Source organism: Acipenser ruthenus, chromosome 9, assembly GCF_902713425.1.
Source record: "Acipenser ruthenus chromosome 9, fAciRut3.2 maternal haplotype, whole genome shotgun sequence".
Classification (NCBI taxonomy): Eukaryota; Metazoa; Chordata; class Actinopteri; order Acipenseriformes; family Acipenseridae; genus Acipenser; species Acipenser ruthenus.
The window spans coordinates 34,503,844-34,522,598 of NC_081197.1; the positions used below are offsets into that span (position 1 = coordinate 34,503,844).

Below are 18,755 nucleotides of genomic sequence, written 5' to 3' on the forward strand. Positions count from 1 at the left end.
CTTTTCTATGGGAGATTTGCAGTTTAACAGTTTAGGATTGTACTAGCAGCAGTGGCTCCTATTAATCATTCTAGTTTTTAAAGCCCTTGCAAGTCACCGCATAATGATTCTTGAATCTGCAGCCAAGATTCCAGTGGTCAAATGTCCACACAACAAAGCCGACCAGCGCACTTAACATGCACAATTCATTTTAAATCTGTCCCCGGGGAACAATTTGAAATTTAGTGCCATTGACAGATATATAATTCACAGGTCTCACATTTCACATTTTCAGTCACTGGTGCATATGGCTCAGGGAGTGGCTTCAATTAATATAGGATGCAAAAATGGTTTAGTAGTTTAGTAGTTCTGTCAAGCCTTACACTGTATCTTGGGAACAACTTCAATTATCTTAAGGGGCACGATCTCCATCATTAGAATAAGGCCAGGCATGTTTTTCAGTGTGTTACTGGAAAAGGTTTTACAGAGGGTTCCATTAAATAACCAATGGCAATTTTTAAATGAGTGCTCCTTCATATGAATTAAGATTAATATACAGTGGTCCCTCTATATGTCACTATCTGACTTACACATAAAAAACACAACATTTTGAGCACAGTGACATAGTCAAGGACCCATGTCAACATGGCCTCCCAGTGAATTAACAGAATTAGAATTAACAGAATTGGTTAAATGTTTAAAAATTGAGGAAGCACTGTACTGACTTGAGATTTCATAGAACCTAATGTGATTATTATATTAATGTGACCATCAACAATCAACATGCACAGTTCAGTATGTGTTATTAATTTCTTTTGGCACTTACTTATTGCTCATAAATAATCTTTAACTTAAAGTTTGTACATTCCCTTAGCTTGCCATAACTTGACACGACATTTGACCAGGTTACTATGACATACTGTTCTCTAAATTGTCTAATTGAACCAATCGTAATTGAGCTGGTTCAAGAGCCATGCAGTTGATATGTGTCACTGATACAATACTGAAAATACTCAACAATGTTTGGAAGTTTAATTTTGGGGATAGTTTCTCAGAAATACATCACAGACAAAGAAAAATATGCCACAGTGGGTCCGAAATACTGTAGTTATTACCAGCCAAACAATAAGCTGTGTATTGTTGCTACTTTGATAGTTATTGTATGGGCTTGTGAAGTGACTTCAAAATAATAATAATTGAGTAGAACATGATGTGGTTATTTCAACATGCAGTGTTTTGTAGGTGTTATTTATTTATTTAGACACTTAAGTATTTCTTATAATCTTTAACCTAAAGTATGTACAATACCTTAGCTTGCTGTGACTTAAGTGAAATGACATTTGACCAGGTTACAATGACCTACTGTTTCATCAGTGATATCTACAGCCACATAAGCTAAGAAAGTGTGACAGTGATGCAACCACCCATTGAGGTGTGGGATGGAATGACCAAAATGAACAATCCATTTCAAAGAAAGCACTGCCTTGTTCAATTTTATGCTCTGTGGTTCTCTCCGTATGTAACTGTGCTGTATCAGCATGCACACAATGCTCTACACCATAATCTGCATTTTGAGGACCGGATAATTTGCAAAAGAGGGTAATACTTCACATTAGCATAGCATTCACACAGATGGCTGTACGGTAACAATTCAAATTGCATGTTTTATTACAAAATGCATTACATTGTGTTTGCAACTGCAGTTTGATTAGACATTTGATTTAAAGTGTTACCCAAAAGATTATCACAGACCTGAATAATGAACTGTAACAAGCCTAAATGTTTTGTTTGCTTTTCATAATAAATAGTAGTGCAGAATTGATTGATGGGTCCATACCCACTATTTTCAGCATAACACTTTCAGTTGAACTTGCTTTATAATTGAATAGTATTAAAAGGCTGAGGCCGTGTAAGATAGTCTAAAGTCCTGGCTGCTGTTATAATGAAGGGGCAATGTTATTACTTTCGATCATGGTGGGACAAATCACTTTGTATGCTGGTGGCCATTTGGCCACTAGTTTTCAAAGCATGGTGGCCTAGTGAACTTTTTTGGTGGCCAACATTTTCAAATGGGGAGAATATGAGGCGATGTGTTAAATCAAAAGGCAGGGCAGGAAAAGGAATACGTTCTTTTTGAAAATAAATACAGTTATAGTCTGACTACACCAGTACCAGTCAAGCTGGGACAACTAAATGAGAAGTCAGTTTAAATTGGCCCACACACAGGTTCTTTGTATTTGGAAAAAATGCACAGATTTATCATCCCAAAAGATGACAAAGCATACTATGGTAGCGTAATAATATTTATTAATACAGAATAAAACAGGAAAAATAGAAAGAGTAAAACTACTCGATACACTATAGTGCTTACGATGTTGCTTACGATAAGTCTTAAAATGTTGATGCTCCAGGTGGAAATCTTAATGCTCCAGGTCTGCACTGACCCTAAACAGCCAGCACAAGACATCACCCGTTCCCCTTTAGAATGAGCATGGCGTCAAATCCTCGACTATACTTTTGGCCTATGTACTTTGAATGCGCATACTTTAACTAAAGAGTACGCTCGTGCGCGACAGACAGACATCTCCCCCTGCGAACAGCTACAAAAAACCCAACACAACTTATTATTTACCAATTAATATAGTCCCCAGTTAAAATACTAAAAACAGTTATACAATAAACTACTAAAATTAACACAGTAAAAGGCCCCCTGAAACACAGTCTATATAAAATCTCAAATTACAAGCAGGCAATCAGGAGGAATATATCAAAACCTACAAGTATGAAACCTTTTGTTCAATCAAAACGAAACAGCAACATTTAATTCTAAAAACTTAACCGGGTGGCTATGTAGTTGGAACTTACCCAGTCTCTCAGATTCGGCAACCACTTTAGGAAGCCCTGCATTCAGCTAAAGTAGGGTGTCTAAAAACACCCGCAAGCACTGTCCCACTAATTTAATCCTTTGTAGACCCAGAGACAATCCGCTTCAGCAAGCGCCTTTTTGCAAGCTCGGCAAGGACCAGATAAAGCATCTAAAGAAGGTGCGGCAATATCCTAGTAAAATCAAATGCTCGATATCAGTAAAACATGCTTAAGAAGTGCTTATCTGCTGCAACGTTTCTTTAAAACTCTAAAACTTGTGCTTGGTTTCATGTTTAAAACAATCTCTTCTCTCCCACTATCTGCTGGCATGCTTCTCTGCCTGTACTGGAACCCTTCTCTCAATGTTTCATCCCGTCTTTTACACCCCACCTATCATTAATTGCAGGTGTTGTTAATTTCTTTAACATGGCACCTCGTTAGTAAAGAAAATGGCTGGAAACATTCCACCCGTGAATATAAATCAAATTCTAAATAAATAATGAAGTGAAAAACAAATGAAAAATAGTGCAAAATAAACCACAAAACACATCTACAAAACAAACAATTAGTACATTAAACAATTATACTACTACAAATAACAAGTGTTCTAATGTGTTACAGAGACGTATATTTTGCACATACATTGCTTTTGCATGCTTTGTTGTCATGGAGTGGGTGTTTTTTTATTATCTTTAAATTGTGGGATGGGAAACTATATACAATCAATGTGCCAGAGAACTAACTCCAGGGAACTCTGTTCATAAAATACCAGGGAACTATTGAGTGCCAGTGAGTGAAGTATATACATAACATGCCAGAAAATAGAACTATATAAATGAAACGCCAGGGAAGATAACTATATCTAAATTCCAGGGATGTGAACACATTTCTTTATTTTTCAGCTACTGTCATAGACAAGCTGGCTAACACTCTGTTAACTCCTCCGCATCTTCTGTTACATTCTCATTTTCATGGAGTTGGCCAGATGTGGATTTTCCAAATCCAAATGCAAATAGATGTTGTATTTTTTTTCTTTCCCGTGCCGTCTAAGCTGATCAACCGAGCGAGTCGGGGAAACTCAATGGCCTGTAGCGCTGCAGCGCTCCTGCAACACAGAGACTTTTTTAAAAGCTGTGCAATTATTTAAACCCTCCTGTCTGTGCCATAAGGCAGCACAGACACCTCAACACTCCTTTCATCTCTTTTTGTTGTTGGGGGTGAGTGGAATCTACTTGCATTTCAGAAAGGAGACATGCACAAGATTTGAAATGAACAATTCTTTATTGGATTTGACAAATGACCATGTTCATAATAAAACATAATATAATTTGGCTCATGGCCTTGTTCATTGGAGCTCGATAGCCGCCCCTATATGCTAGCCAAACTATGATGTAATGTATATTGATTGATGATAACTAATGCCAGCGTGCAGGACAAGTGGCACTCTGGGCCACCTTCCCCCAAAAGGACAAGGTCGCCTAACCTACCTTGTAATACAAACTAATCGTACAGCTCATGATTATGATAAGATATTTGTAAAATATAGATAAAGAGGAGTCTTTGTAACTTATTGACAAATTAATTTGGGTTCTGATCACTGGAGCTCAATAGCCGCTCCTTCTGCTGGCTGAACTACCTAAAAAGAAAAAATAAACGCAAATAAAAATGATAACATATCTTGCCGGCAGAGCAGGACAAGTGAGACTCAGGGCCACCCTCCACCAAAATACAGACCTGCTTAGAATGAAAATCTTTGTTTGATCCGGGCCTGTCCACTGGAGCTCGACAGCCGGCCCTTTTTTCTGGTCAAACTACCTAAAAAAAGAAAAACACAAATAAAAATGAGAACATATCTTGCCAGTGGGCTGAGAACACTTTCCATTGGGACAGGCCCACCTCAAGCTCCTTCACCTTGCAGAATTAAACCGCTCAGCACTCAGGTAAGAAAAAAGGCAACAGGAAGAAACCTTAGGGAATTCATGGTCGAGAGTTACCCTTCCTCCTGGTTCAGAACAGAAAATATAAAAATATATATATTACACTTTCTTTTCTTTTCTTTAGTGACATGGTGTTTTTTTCCACTGCTGGAATGTTTGAGTAATTTGTTTTTTGGATGTAAAGTTTGTATGCGTATTTTGATATTGTATTACTAAAGACTAGCAGATGAAAGGAATTTTAAGGAAATCTATCATTCCTGACTGTGAGTAGCTCAGTATGAACCCTATTTCTACCAATATTTGATTACCCTGATGCAATGCATGACATTAAGTACCCACATGCACAAATTGTATATTGTATACAATGTTTTTTTTGGTTTGTTTTTTTTTTTTTTTCTATTGACACTGTAGTGGAGCATTATCTATCATGATTGTGCTGTGTATGCAAGCATGAACTGGGTGAGCCTCACCGTATGAAGATGTTTGCACTGGATTATTATGTTCTCTTTTGCTTTTCAAAAATGTTTACCCAATTACTTCAACACTTACAGCAAAAGAAAAGAAAAAACAAATCTTGAAGAAAGGAAATTGCTTAAAGAAAAGGATGTAATTTTTTTCACTGTGGGTCTAAGTAATTGAAATGTTGTGCTGTGACATAAATTTTGTAAATCCCTACCAGCCCCGAAATGTTAAATGTTTTTGTACAGACATTCCCTCGAAAACAAAACACTACAGCATATATCAAGGGCATGTAATTTTGTAATGTATATAGTGGTGTTTTCATAAAACACGTTTATCTCTTAGGCTTGTGTAAATGTTTTTAACTGCTTGTGGTTATTTTTGGTTCCTTATTTGTAAAGCATGCTTATCTTTGAATGCGTCTAAGCTAAGCAATGAACAATCGAATGTAGGGCTCATTCTTGAATTGATCTTCAGCTCCTAGAGGCATGATACACTATTAAGAATTACAAAAAATCGCCAGCAAATTGCTTAGATCTCCTAAGCAGTTGTATTAATTACAAATAACTTATTTCAATTAGTTTACACATACCTATGATGTATCATTTTTGTTAATCAATTTGTTTTCTCTAAAGAAATCTGCTTCTGATGTAGTTCTGACCCAGGGGCGTCTTGCTCACAGGCAAAGCATTAACATGTGCAACCTACTCATAGAACAATCTGTATAGTACCAAAGTAGAAATACACAATGCTACTTAGATAGCCAAACATATACTGGATTTTGTAACTGGTTTTATCCAGACTGCGAAAAAAAAGTTTGTGGAAAAAAAGTTAGTTATGGACTGTGGAATTGTTTTTGTCATTCTTTCCCTTTTAAAACTGTATTGTTTTGCTGATGCTCTCAAGCTGACTTCCCCTTACTTGTCACACTGCATTATTGAGCTTTTTCAAAGGAGTTTATTTACAACAGTGTTATGCATAATTATATGGTAATAACTGATTAACCTGTTAGGTAAAGTACATCTATTCATTATTGCTTCATTAGTCTGCATCATTACAAAAGCTTGCTTAATGCAAACAAAGGAAGGCTGCCCCTTCTGACTTGCAAAGATTATACTGAGAGATTCCTGAAAAGGGATACATGGCAATAGTAACAGTTACAGTGTACATACAATTTCTTCCTCAAAGACACTAGCTAATTCGTAAGTACTCCACGTCTTATACTCTATTGGAATCAGTGGAGGCTCCTTAGAGGAGACAAGGGAGGCAGTGCCTCCTCAACTTTTCAAGGGAAAAAAGAATAATATATATATATATATATATATATATATATATATATATATATATATATATATATATATTGTAAGGAATTGGTCAGTAAAACGGGGAAAAACAAGATAAACAATACATGGCGGCATTAGGACCGTGTGGAAGCTACTGGAGTCAGGGTTGGCTCCAGTCCAAATTAGTTAATAATTTAATTCAATGTTTTGTTAATTGTCTTCAACAATGTAATGGTATTTAAAAACTCTGTGTGTGTGTGAGTGTTGGACGAGAGAGAACGTGAGGAGTTTGGTGTCTGGTGTTGATGGCTGAAATGTAATGCTGTCTCCAGGGATCAGGTTATTGCCTCCCTAGCGCATCAGCACACACAACGGCTGTGATGCTGGCTCCGGGTATCAACCACAGTGCGGTCTCCCTATATATATATTAGAGCATTATAATATAATAATGTTCAATAAAATAAAATTTAAGAAAACAAATATTTTAACTTAACCCTACATTCAACATTAACAGAAATTCTGGCTACTGAGAGACACATGCTTACAGTACTATCAGTGGCAGATGGTGTTCTGGTCCTGGAGGTTTTTTTTTTTTTTTTACAAAGGGAGGCAAGCCTCCCTTCTCGCATTAAACACAGTGTTAGCAGTGGCAGATGGCGTGATCTGAGCACGGATTTCAATTGGAGGAGACCAGAGGTTTTTTTTTTACAAAAGGAGGCTGTCTCTTGTCTGTCTGAAACAGTAGTCCCACTAGTAGAGTGGGTGATCTGAGCACAGGTCCCCTGTAAAAGCGCTGCTGTAGTGCAGTTAATATAGGAGTGTTGATTGAAATTGTTTCATTTAGTTTTGCATCGTATCAGTGGTAAGAAACACAATATATGTTATTAATTTTTTTTTGGTGCTTGTCTTGTGAAGTCTTCAAATGTGAAATGCAGGATAATGCAGTTGATCGGCTGATTAAGACTCTGTTTGCCATGCTAGATTATACTGAAAAACTCAAGATAAAATCTGAAGGGAAGCCATAACCAAAGTTGAATTTGCTACTGTAATAAGAACAGGTCATTTCATTTGGCAGTAGAGCATTACGTTTGAGATGACATATTTTAAGGGAACATGTACAACTTCAATTGTTATGCATACTATACAGGACAGGCAGTTAGCTAAAAAAAATGACATTGCTGGTAGTTGCTATGGTAAGATGAGACGCAAAGTACTGTGTTTTTTTTTTCACTGTAAGTAAAGTTACCTCACGAATACAGTAACAGCCTTTCAGAAAATCCTCAGCTAAAAGGCTTAGAAATTAAAAACTAACTCTACAGTTGCAAGTAAGTCCCCTGTGGTAGTTTTTTTTAACCATAATGACTAATGACTAGAGAAGCAACAAAATAATTTATTTTGCTTGGAGTGGAAAAAGAAAAAAGGTAACAATACTATTTTTCAATACAATTCAATTAAAAACGACTCTTACTCCAATGCAGACAAACCGAATGGAAAAATAGAAGCCTGTAGATTTATGGTTTTGTGTTGTTTGCTGCACCTGCGGTGTACATAAGTTAAATTAAATCAACCTAATTACATTTTTTAAAACGATAAAAACTGAAATTAGAAAATAATAAAGCGGATTTCATATGGCCCTAACTGTTACTTTTGAACCTGTTTTTACTTTAACTCCCTGTCAGCGTTAAAGCTGAAAATCATGTTAAAAATCACGTTAAAAAATCCCCATTTCTGTAATGCTTGTTATTGCAAATGTAATCCCTTTAGAATAAATTGATGGCCTTAGAATGCTATGGTAAAGGGAAAAAACAAATAGATACATTGCACCCCCCTCCCCCATACTTGTGCCTCCCCTGACTCAGAGGTCACTAGCCACCACTGATTGGAAAGCTTGCTTAACTTAGATCAGGCAAATCAATGACAGCAAGTCAAGCTTAACAAATCATCTAAGAGACAAGACTATGGAGGTCAACCACTGGAAATTAATTGTTTAAGATGGAAGGACCTTACATAAGAACAATCGTAAATTTAAACAGTTTGACATGAGCATTAGCATACAGACCCTGTCTGCTTCACTGACTTACAATTAAAGCCTCAAATTGGCTATTATTCGACACACCCCAATCATTCTATACTAAAGCCCAGAGCGTGGAACCTTTTCAGAAAGTTTAATGCAACTTTTAGGTCAGTTTTATCAAAGTCACTGTTTCTTCTCAGATAAGGAAAACATTTTATTTTAAATCCTCTATTTATTAAATAGGTTTAGGTTTGAATTCAGGAAACCTTTCTTTACCATATCAAAAACGTGAGTGGGATTTATTCTTATTTGTCCTGGAATTACAAGGAACAATAAAATCTGTGAAGGTGATTATGTGCTGATCTACGGTTACCTTTATTGTTTCCTATTTAGATCCAAATAGCAAATCATAACCATTTAAATCTCTATGGTATTGTCAGATAGGAAATGGTTACTTTTTTTCATGGAACTCTTGTACAGGAATCAACCAATGTGTTGAAATGTAATCACCCAGACAGAATGCCCTAATTTATAAACTTCAAATTGTTGTAGTCTTCCCTTTATATTGAAGGTAATAGTGGGAAAGTTAAGTGGAAGTTAAAACTGGTATAAACACATGATTATGATTTATTTTATTGTCATCTGACATTGCCTACTGTACGTCTATTCCATAAAAGCCCATACAGACTAATGATGATATCTTTATTGTGCTTTATTTATACTTTCATTAAAGTCCCACTCCAATTAAAATACAATGCTGCCCACTTCAGACTACCGAAGGTAAATTGAAACTTTTATCGTATTACAAAGGTACTCCAAAAGTGTACCAATTCATTTTTTTCTGTTGTAAACATAGTCTGTATCTCTGCAGTCCTTATTGGAACTCCAAAATAGAAGTGCTGTCAACTTTGGTAGAGCTGGGCTTTTCAAAACAGCAAGGTCATACTAAATACATCAGTAAGAATCGGTATTTGAGCAGAGCAACGCCATTCAAAACCATTTCAAATATTATAGAAAGGTACTATAGGGGGCCCATGGTTCTCTTTCAGTGGACACAGGAATGCTTCACACTGAACTCTGAGCAATCTCAGAAGGCTCAGCTCAGCAGTCCTTGTTTCACTTTGCTTCATTATGTCATGACACCTATCAATGGGCATCCTTTGCTGAGATTTTGAAGAAAAAAAAAAAAAGATTAGTCAAACACCACAGTGTTTGTTAAGATGTCTCAGCCAAGTCTGGGATATTTGGAAGTATTCCCATAGAAGCACATGCAAGGTTCAGGTCAGAAGCATCCAATATAGAAGATTTGTATTTGATGTCTGAGATCATACTCAGGGGAAAAACAGAATCTAATACTTTAAAGGGAAGTGTAATGACCCTTTTATTATCGTATTTTGTTGCTACTTAAAGCTAAGCGCTTGTATAACAAAGACCTACAAGCAGCTTGAAAACAAATATGAGGAAACATTTACTGAAAATGAAATGCATTCTATTACAGTCTTTTTGCCCACTGAAAAAAAAAAAAAAAAAAAAATAACCACTCAATTCTTTCTATACCACGGAAGTGAAATGTGCAGCAGAATTGCTGTAAATATCTGGAACTAAAGTGCAGAGTTTTATTGAAAGATACATTTTCTGTGAATGATACAGCATATAGAGCATCTTCCTATTTAAATAAGGCACTGTGTTATTACTTTCCTCTCAGTTAAACACAAGTATTCCCTTTCAGTCTCGAAATGTCAACCATTACGAGTTGGGAAATGACCCTTGTGTCACATGACCTGAGCACATATTTAAAAAGCTGCCTGATAGGCTCGGTGTGACCATGTGTCTGTTGCATTCTGGAACAAGACGCTACGTCACACAGCAACCTTTGCCATTTGATTCCTCACTCCAACCTGAGCAGACGTGTCTTCACTTGCTCCGTTTTCATGAGAATCTCTTTCTTGTTTTGGTATAAAAGTACCTCACTATTCCTCCTTGGAAGCCGGCTTGCCCCTTCCTTTGGATGCGACGGTAGAGCTCTTATATTCTAAATCACACGGCTGTGTGGTTTTGGTGGCTGAGAAGCGGCAGCTGCTGTTTCTAAGCCTTCTCCATTTTGGATTTTGCCTCCACAAATTATTTGTGTGTCTCGGTTTCTGGTCTGCGTTCGCACTTTGTGCCAAACCGAATTGTGTTTTGTTTTTGGGTTTCCAAAAAAAAAAAACTGTTCCTGTTTTAGTGTGCTGCGCCTCGTAGCTCTGGCTCGGCAGCTTATAGCACATTTACCCAGTGCATAGCACTTCGTGCATAGCATTTTGGTCCTTTTTCAGTGGTACATAGCACTCCTGTGCATAGTACTCCATACATACATCGGTACCCCGTGCCCTGTACATTACCCAGTGCATAGCACTCCCTTGTGTAGCCCAGGTACACTCAGCACCCCCGTGCATTGTACTTCTCCTACCCAAATAAACAGTGTCGGGTCACTGAGACGCACTTAAAAAGGGCATACAGCACGGGGGCACTGGCAGCGAGACTAGCAAACACCGCTGGTCTGCTGACTGTGTACCAATTGCAGCTGCTGCAGGACCTGTCTGCCCAGCCTTCTCCTCATATTATTAATAAGCTGAGGGTGGTGAATGACCAGCTGCTCCGCATAGCTCGGCACAGTGGCCAAGCTATGGGAGCTCTTGTGTTTGCGCAACGCCAGCTTTGGCTCTCCCAGGCCAGGGTCCCTGACGCAGACAAAGCATCCCTTTAGCAGCAATGGAGACCCAGAGTTGCTGCACCACAGACCATTGTGCGCACTGTCCCGGTGGCTGCTCCACCTGGGCCAAGCAGGCAGTACCCCCGCAACCAATCCTCGGCAGCGAGGGGCAGTGCCCGGCAGAGACCCCAGCAGCGCCCTCAACAGAGGCAGCGCCAGCTAAACAGCCCAGCAGGCTCAGCAAAAGCAGCAGCAACCCTGACGGGCTCCGGCCTCAGGCCCTGCACCCATTCAGCCAGCACCACCTTCTAGCACAGAGGCAATGCACCACCGACGCGTGGCTGCTTGCAACTGTCCACTCCGGCTACTCACTCCAGTTTCGAGCTGGACCTCCTCCCTTCCAGGGGCTTGTGAACTCTTTGGTGTCCGACCCCACACAGACCTCTGTCCTAATGCAAGAAATGGACGCTTTACTCACAAAGCGTGCAATTCGCCTTGTACAACCCCCATGTTAACAGGAGGGTTTTTACTCAAGGTATTTTCTGGTACCAAAGCGGGACGGCGGGCTCCGTCCCATTTTGGATCTCAAGAGGCCTGAACGTATTCCTGAAGGAGAGGAAGTTCAAGATGCTAACTACCCGTCACATTCTCCAGTCCGTCCAGCTGGGCGACGGTTTGTGACCGTGGACTTCCGGGACACGTACTTCCACGTCCCGATACGTCCTGGCCACAGAAAGTACCACCGCTTCGCCTTTCGGGCCAGCGTGTACGAGTTCTGTGTTTGCTGTCAGGACTTTCTCCAAGTGCATGGACACAGTTCTGGCACCCCTGTGGCTGCACGGGATCAGGGTCCTTAGTTACTTGGACATCTGTCATCTGTGGCCAGTCGCGGGAGCAAGCCGTGTCTCACACGGCTCTAGTGACGGAGCATCTTACCTGGCTGGGGCTCACCTGGCTGGAGAAGAGCTCCCTGCAGCTGACGCAAGTGAAGGTTTTCCTGGGGATCCAGCTGGATTCCCCCTCCATGAATGCTTTCCTGTCGGCTGACAGGGTAAGCGCATTGCAAGCCTGTCTGTCACTGTTCCATCTCGGATAGTCAGTGTAGGTGGTGCTGTGCCAACAGTTGCTAGGTCTGCTGGCCGCAGCCTCTTCTATCCTCCCTCTCAGTCTCCTCCATATGCACCCCTGGCAGGCATGGCTGAATGCCCAAGTAGTTCACCCAGCCTGAGGCAGACACCGTCGGCTGACGGTGCCCTGCACTGGTGGAAGAATCCTCACCACCTCAGTGAAGGAGTAACTATGGGTGTAATATACTGGAGAGAGGTGCTGACCACAGACGCCTCCAACCTTGGGTTCTGGACTGGCAGGGGGCAGTCCGCCCACATCAATGCGCTGGAACTGAGGGCAGTGCACCTGGCACTGCACCATTTTCAATCAGTGCTGCAGGACAAGCATGTACTAGTGTGCACGGACAATATCACTGTCGTGGCATATGTCAATCGCCAGGGGGGCTACGGTCCCTGGGGTTGGACCAAGCAGCTTTCCAGTTGCTTACCAACCGCTTTTTCTGTCCCCCAGGGCAATCCACTTGCTAGGGGTTTCGAACCAGGCAGCAGACCTGTTGTCTGCACCCCCAGGTGTTAGCCATGATTTGGCACAGGTTCAGCAGCGTGACAGTCCTGTTTGCCTCAGAGGAGTCCACACATTGCCCTCTGTGGTTCTCGATTCAGAGAGGCGAGGGCCCTCTGGGAATTGATGTCCTAGCCCACAGCTGGCCTCAGGGCTTGCTGTATGCCTTCCCCCCTCTAGCGTTGATCCTGTACCTTCTTGGAGAAGGTATGGAACGAGGGCGCGAGGGTCCTCCTTGTTGCGCTGCGCTGGCCCAGGAGGATATGGTTTGCCGCTCTGATCCAGCTCATTCAGGGACAGCCGTGGTAGATCCTGCTTCGCAGGGATCTTCTCAGTCAGACTCAGGGCCATCTGTGGCACCCGGACCCCTGCACGGGAGTGCCCTCGGACTCTCAGACTCTGTTATAGCCACACTACAGAATGCTAGAGCCTCTTCAACAAGGTCTCAGTATTCTTATAAATGGAGGATTTTCCAGGAGTGGTGCTTGGTGAGAGACCATGACCCTACTTCCTAACCCATGTCGGTTGTTTTGCAGTTTCTACAGGACCTCCTAGATGAGGAAAAATCCCCCTCTACGTTGAAGGTGTACCTGGCTGCTATATCTGTGGCCATGTCAAAACTAACTCTGTGTCTCCCGGAGCTCATTTTTTGGCAGTGCAGTTTTTAAAAGGGGCTAGGCAGCTCCGCCCTCTCCTTAAACCAATGGTTCCTTCTTGGCATCTGGACTTGGTTCTAGAGGCTCTTACGATGGCTCCTTTCAAGCCTCTGCATTCAGTGGACTAAATACTTGTCTTTTAAGACAGCCTTTCTCCTGGCCATCACGTCAGCCAAACGTGTCAGTGAGTTACAGGACCTTTCCATAGAGGGTTCCTGTTTGCACTTTACACACTAACCCGGCTTTTCTGCCTAAGGTTGTTTCACAGTTTCACTTGAACCAGTCATCTGAATTGGAGGCATTCCACCCGCCTCCCTTCCCCTCTGAAGCAGATCAGAGACTTAATACACTCTGCCCTGTCAGGGCGCTGAGGTGTTACATTGATAGGTCTCAATCATGGCGACAGACAACCCAGTTATTGGTGTGTTATGGGTCATGCACTCAAGGTCAGGCACTTTCCAAGCAGCGTTTGTCACATTGGATCGTGGATACGATCCGGCTGGCTTATGAGCTGGCTAACCTACCCTCTCCAAGTGATGTTACAGCTCACTCCACTAGAGGGACTATGACGTCTTGGGCAGTGTTTCATGTGGCATCCCTACCTGACATATGTAACGCTGCAGCATGGACCACACCGCACACTTTTATAAGGTTTTATCAACTGAATGTGGCTACTTCAGCCGTGCCTTCCATGGGGTCCAGAGTCCTTGATGCAGCTTGCCCTCTTGCACAGCAGCTTTCCAGTTAGGCTCGCACCAGGGCAAGGCTTGTGGCTGCTTTGGCACACTGCGACAGCTTGGGTATACATTTCCCAACTCGTAATGGTTGACATTTCAAGACTGAAAAGGAACGTTACCTCACCTTCATTGCCATACGGAATCAAATGGCAAGGGTTGCTGTGTGACGTAGCGTCTTGTTCCAAAATGCAACAGACACAGTGTGACAGTCTGGCTCGCAGTGGTGACGTCACGGACCAGGAAGTAACTGAAACCAAACAGTGGATGGGCGGGTGAAGCTGAATGCAATAGCACTCAGCGTATTTATTAACAAACAAACGATTTAAACAAAACACAAAACAAAAAGGCACAAGGGCCAAACGAATAAACAAACAAACAAGTGTCGTGCTGGCTAATCCAGCACATTTTAGCAATTGTTAATTATGTCTTATTCTCCTCGCGCTCCTTCTCTCTCCGCTCTCCCATACTCTCTTCTACACTCAACCTCGAGTGCAGAGAGCTGCAGGTTTATATATTCTGGCCGAGGGATTAACTAGTTGTTAATTATCTTATTACCCCTCGGCCAGAGTCTGCACGCGTTTGGTAAGGATGCATGACTGTCAGCTAGTTAAATAATCAGTAGCTGATCAGCCATGCATCCTCACTGGGTTTTTAAATATAATAATAAAAGACGCTGCGCTTTTACCCGCGCCGCAAACAAAAATACAAATAATAATACATAGAGGCGGGACACTCCGCCACACATGCCCCCCCTTGTGCACAGCACACATGGCCTTTTCGGCCACCTCCCCCCTTAGTCCCCAAAGTCCCGGTTAGCAGTCCCGGCGCAGGAACAGGGGCAGCAACGGGCCAAAGGTGGCGGCCACGGTGGGATGTTCTCCTCCCACCCAAACAACTGTAGCGTCCCAGTGGACGACGCACAGGCCGGTTCCTCTGGCCAGAAAGATTTTGGGGGTGGTCTCCAGACCTGCCCCCCCTTCTTCATGGCCGGCAGCTCCCCTCCATGGGGCTCCGGCCACCCTTTCTCCTGCAGCGAAATTGCTGCTAGGGAAGCTGGTCTCCTGACCTCCCCCCCCCCTTCTTCATGGCTGGCAACTGCCCTTCACGGGGCTTCAGCCACAGTATTTCCTGCCACCAAAGTGCGGCTGGGAGAGCTGGTATTCTGACCTCCCCTCCGCCACACACAGCCTATCAGGCAGCTTTTTAAATATGTGCTCAGGTCATGTGACACGAGGGTCATTTCCCAACTCTTAATGGTTGACATTTCTTTTTCAGGGAATCAGGGTTACGGTAAGTAACCTATTCTGTTCATATGGCATTTTGGCATGTATTCTAGAAGATACACAATTTAGCAGTGACAATATCATGCAGAAAGTGCTAATGGTCAATGAGCTTTGATCTTCAAAAAATGTAAATTAGGGAGTATATTAAAGGAAATTAAGTTAGTTCATCATTAACATAATTAACTAATGTCTGAATTCAAGTACATTACAATAGAGGTATCACAGTAGGCAGCATACATTTTCCTGTATGCCGTACATATTGCACAAGAATGTGTCTGATTTGGGGACCACTGGGAAACTGTTTGGGTATTCTTCAGAAAATACTGTATTATTATGTTCTCACACTTTTTTGCTGAGTGTCTGCTTTCCAAGGTTGAATGTGAACAGGGACCTCCTGTGTGAATTCTAATTGAGGAATGAGGTAATCCAAAAAAAATGAGTAGAAGAAAATAATTGTATTGCAGTGAAACCAAACGCTACATTTTCATTTTACTTGATAACAAAATATGATTTATTGAGTGGGATATGCCTGCCTGTAAGTGCAAAAATTTTAACATTTTAGTAAGATTGTACTACAAGATGTCAATGCCCAGCAGGACATCTCTGAGCTCCAATTGGGTACATTTTTATTATCATTTTCTGCCTTGTAGGCCATTTCTATTACACCTTAAAAAAGAAACAGTTTTATTCTTAATATCCTTTTTTTTCATTACGTGAAAAAAATACATCTGTTTTATTCTTAATAACATGGGACAATACACTACCTTTCACAACTCCAACTATGCCAGACTTGCATTTATAAAATCTTGATTGGGCATGGTCATTGTAATTTTTACCTCAGATGGATGAATGTTCTTAAAAAGAGGGGGAGCGTTAGATGGAAAAATAGTTTTTTTCTTTTTCTCTTTTGCTGCCTGAGCAATATTTATGCACCCTCAGGGGTTCACAGAATGCATTTACTTTTAAACACTGATTTCAACACACTACATGAACACCAGTTAGCTACTGAACCTAAAGCAGCGTTGACAGACAGCTGCTATAGGTCAGCTTGCTGCTTCAGCACCCCCACCTCTTCTCTGCTGCTATTTGACACTCAATGGCAAATAATGGAGAATGCTGGCATTGAGTTGTTAATTCATGCTGTTCCTTGAAAGCTTTTGGAAATGTCATGGAACACTAGGTCAAACCTAAAATATTAACTTGAATTTTCTTTTGGGGACAGTCGTTGAGGTAGAATCTAGCAAAGGTCAGTTTTTTTATTTGGAAAATAAAAGGAATTTTAGTTTTATAGGAAATTTCCATAGTAAAATGATTGATATTAAAAAGAAATATTGTTATATGGAGGGTACTTATTCACATCAGCTCCATTTCTGTGCATCCCAGTTGTGCAAGATTTACAAGATATATATATATATATATATATATATATATATATATATATATATATATATATATATATATATATATACAGACGTGCTCAAATTTGTTGGTACCCTTACAGCTCATTGAAATAATGCTTAATGCTTTTTATCATGTATACTTGCATGCCTTTGGTATGTCATAGAATAAAGCAAAGAAGCTGTGAAAAGAGATAAATTATTGCTTATTCTACAAAGATATTCTAAAATGGCCTGGACACATTTGTTGGTACCCCTTAGAAAAGATAATAAATAATTGGATTATAGCGATATTTCAAACTAATTAGTTTCTTTAATTAGTATCACACATGTCTCCAATCTTGTAATCTGTCATTCAGCCTATTTAAATGGAGAAAAATAGTCACTGTGCTATTTGGTATCATTGTGTGCACCACACTGAACATGGACCAGAGAAAGCAAAGGCGAGAGTTGTCTGAGGAGATCAGAAAGAAAATAATAGACAAGCATGGTAAAGGCTACAAGACCATCTCCAAGCAGCTTGATGTTCCTGTGACAACAGTTGAAAATATTAAGAAGTTTAAGGTCCATGGAACTGTAGGCAACCTCCCTGGGTGCGGCCACAAGAGGAAAATCGACCCCAGATTGAACAGAAGGATAGTGCAAATGGTAGAAAAAGAACCAAGGATAACTGCCAAAGAACTCCAAGGTGAAGGTACGTCAGTTTCTGATCGCATCATCCGTCGCTTTTTGAGCGAAAGTGGGCTCCATGGAAGAAGACCCAGGAGGACTCCACTTTTGACAGAAAAACATAAAAAAGCCAGACTGGAATTTGCTAAAAATGCATATTGACAAGCCACAATCCTTCTGGGAGAATGTCCTTTGGACAGATGAGTCAAAATTGGAGCTATTTGGCAAGTCACATCAGCTCTATGTTCACAGACGAAAAAATGAAGCTTTCAAAGAAAAGAACACCATACCTACAGTGAAACATGGAGGAGGCTCGGTTATGTTTTGGGGCTGCTTTGCTGAGCCTGGCACAGGGTGCCTTGAATCTGTGCAGGGCACAATGAAATCTCAAGACTATCAAGGCATTCTGGAGCGAAACGTACTGCCCAGTGTCAGAAAGCTCTGTCTCAGTCGCAGGTCATGGGTCCTCCAACAGGATAATGACCCAAAACACACAGCTAAAAGCACCCAAGAATGGATAAGAACAAAACATTGGACTATTCTGAAGTAGCCTTCTATGAGTCCTGATCTGAATCCTATCGAACATCTATGGAAAGAGCTGAAACTTGCAGTCTGGAGAAGGCACCCATCAAACCTGAGACAGCTGGAGCAGTTTGCTCAGGAAGAGTGGGCCAAACTACCTGTTAACAGGTGCAGAAGTCTCATTGAGAGCTACAGAAAACGTTTGATTGCAGTGATTGCCTCTAAAGGTTGTGCAACAAAATATTAGGTTAGCGGTCCCATCATTTTTGTCCATGCCATTTTCATTTGTTTTATTATTTACAATATTATGTTGAATAAAAAATCAAAAGCAAAGTCTGATTTCTATTAAATATGGAATAAACAATGGTGGATGCCAATTACTTTTGTCAGTTTCAAGTTATTTCAGAGAAAATTGTGCATTCTTCATTTTTTGTGTATATATAGACACATACACACACTGTAGAAGTGGTGTAGAAAACTGCAGGAAGAGAACATCTGATATAGAAGGCTTATTTCTGTAGCAGTGGTCATTCAGGGCACACTGATTTGAAATCCTGTCTCCTGGAATGAATTGTTCTGGCCGACTACGCGTGGTTAAGGTATAATGGGTGATAGTATTCATTGGTGATGAGT

At 41.0% G+C, this 18,755-nt stretch overlaps 1 protein-coding gene across 3 annotated transcripts in view; it reads left to right on the plus strand.

Annotated features, from left to right (window-relative positions):
- Positions 1-18,755, plus strand: part of LOC117405223 (interleukin-1 receptor accessory protein-like 1) — a 512,848-nt gene that overhangs the window by 249,159 nt on the left and 244,934 nt on the right. The gene's annotated exons all lie outside the window — the stretch shown is intronic.